Here is a 2,874-nt window from a genome sequence, read left to right on the forward strand (position 1 = left end):
TAGCTTCGATACGAGTCGATAAATAGATACCTTTTACCAGTTTCACAGTCGTATAAATGCAGCTTTTTGTGGCACTTTTTTTTAGTTTCCCGGGACGGCCCAAGCCGAGGTTCGAGTCTCGTAGGAGACGGCCTTGCGTGAGTCGCGGGAACGCCACCCTTTCAAGCTCGCCAAAACAGCCCGTGTGGAGCTGTAAAAGCCCTTAAGGCCAACAGCGAGATTCCAGTTAGAAAAAAAACTTTTTTATTACTGCATAAAATCGACGTATGTTACGTAGATTTTATTACTACGTACTGCGTAACGTATATTGAGGCAACATGATTATTACAAAACATACTAATGCATATTTCATGAGTATTGACATAGTTGATTTTATCTTTACGTTACTATATATTAGTTATAAGTGCAGTAGTGCAGTGTATGTCGGCACAATTAAAATTTAAGTATATTTATTATTTAAAGAATACACTTTTTTACCGGATTGAAGCTGTGTATTATTGTAAACTTATAATTATCTAATATAATTTTAAATTTATCCGACGTTTCGCATGCTTTACAGCGTGCGTGGTCACTGTGACTGAAGACAAAAGGTGTTGAATGTCAAAAAGTATCACAGCTGTAGAAAAAGTTGTATTATAAGTGTATTATCTGTATTTATTTCCCCGGAGTTGATATCGACTAAAAGGGACGATCGATTGAAGGCATGAGAGGCAGCCATAACACACTGCCAAAAAAAAATATTTGAGATTATTCGATGTTAACATAAAAAAAATCCTATGATTATTAGTATGCTTTACATTTTTGTTATAGGTCTAATAAATATTGAATTCAAAACCTAAAAAGGGAAATATTGGTCCTTGTAAACGTTTTATAAAAATAAATGTCAATGTTTTCAGAAATGTCAGGATTACAAGTTAACCTGGGACGCGGCTAACTACTGCGGTGTTGAGATGGAACTCTCGGAACACATTTGGTTGCCAGACTTAGTGCTTAGTAATTGAAATGAATATTATGAGGTATTTTTTACTTTATGTTCCCAAGAAAGCATGGAAAAGCGTTTCTACGTGTATTCACTGCTCGTATTTGTAATAGATAAGCAGATATTTCCCAAAAAATATTTTTTCTTCGCTAGGAAATAAATCATAAATGCGATGATTGTGATAGGTACTGTGGGCGCAGATTAGCGTAGAGTTATTTCCCTTCGACGAGCAGATATGCTTCATGAAGTTGTTTTCCTTGACTTATAGAAGGCAAGCTAATTTTTCTAAAATTATATGTATCAGTCAAATTGGCGGGTAAACTTAGTGTGATAATAAATCAAAATTCAAGGACAGGATCAGTTAGATGGGCGTACTAATTTAATGTTAGAGCACAAATGAAAACCGAAATAGGCATTTACTGTCTTTCTTGTCAGCACTGTATTACATAGCTGTTTTAGGTCCGACTCACTTGATCCACGTGCCGATAGAATTACAAGATGACTATACGTAGACATAATTACACCTCTACTCTATACTTCTAAAAAAACACAAAATATACAAAACAAAAAACTATCACAAAGTTGTAAATATTATTGTGTATAATATTAGTATAGATAGGTATTTGGGGTTCAACGAACTCAGAATGCACCGAGATTATTGCTTAGCATGTATTAAGGGAAGGCTCAACATAATTTATTGATATACGTTTGTAGGCGACATCGATCGCCAACAAACGTAAACGCTCTTTTCGCACCATCAGCGAAAACTAGCCTCTCAAAAAGAGCACGTGTGACACAATGTATGGAAATAGTTAATGAACATATAACATATAGATATTAACAGACTTTAAAATTGTCTGTTGAGGATACTGATATAAGGTCAATTTCAAATGTATTGGCGAATTCTATAATGGCAGCTTATTTTAATAAAAAAAACACCAATGTTTTAAGTGTTATTATTACATATTAGAAATAAAATAATTTCCACTTCGGTTATTCTACTATTTAGCTATTCAGATGACAATATAATAGCGATGACATTGTGTGTCGATGACTTCCTACCTTGAACCAGGAAGCCGGCGGTCATTCCCTTCCTTATTGCCCAACTCAGTCTCAACTCTATAATATGGGGTATAGGACGGTAGTTGTGGAATATTTTGATACAGTTTATTGCGTAGCCTTTACGGAATATCAGTTAATAAGTGAGCGTTTGATACCTATATTAATTTATTTGGGTTTGTGATCATTTATAGGGAAAAATGATCACTTTTTGTACCGTTATAGTGTATTTAATTTATACTAATAAGCGTATTTTTTATATCATTTCAGCTGATTAGCAGCGGTCCGACTTATTACGGAAATATTTCCACTGTTGCAGAGCGCGAAAAACTTAAGAAGATCCCATAACCATTAGAAGTGTCCCAAGTGCCTACTTCTACCCATTTAGCCTGTGGCCATATATCTAGCAGACTGTAAGTACGGCTCTTTTAACTGGTGCGTTAAATTAAATTATAAATACTAGAGTATATTATGTTAATAAAATGTTATTATATTAGTGTGAATTTATGTATCTGGTTTCAGGTAGTGAAGATTACGAGAGATCAAGAAGAAAGATGAAATATGTTTTCTAGGATTATTTATAGGGATTTTACGTGTAATAGGTTTAGTAAAGAAGTTTAAAAAGAAAACCTTTTAATATTACCGTGTTTTATTTAAATAATATGAATAGAAATATTACCTTTAATAATATTCTATGTACAAACAGAATGTGTGGTATAACAAAAAAAAAATCAATCAGCTTATGTATCTTAGTAATTTCTACAATTTATATTGTTCATTCAAACATAAAAGCCCGGGGCGTTTCAATTTTTGACCCATATTAATTAAAAAGATAT

General features: G+C 33.3%; 1 long non-coding RNA gene across 1 annotated transcript; it reads left to right on the plus strand.

Annotated features, from left to right (window-relative positions):
- Positions 1–908: 908 nt before the first annotated feature.
- LOC123689184 lies at positions 909–2,625 on the plus strand. Its single transcript, XR_006750222.1, has 3 exons — positions 909–1,016; positions 2,309–2,451; positions 2,561–2,625. It is a non-coding gene; the product is annotated as an uncharacterized LOC123689184 (long non-coding RNA).
- Positions 2,626–2,874: the final 249 nt, after the last annotated feature.

This window comes from Pieris rapae, chromosome 5 (genome assembly GCF_905147795.1).
Source record: "Pieris rapae chromosome 5, ilPieRapa1.1, whole genome shotgun sequence".
Lineage (NCBI taxonomy): Eukaryota > Metazoa > Arthropoda > Insecta > Lepidoptera > Pieridae > Pieris > Pieris rapae.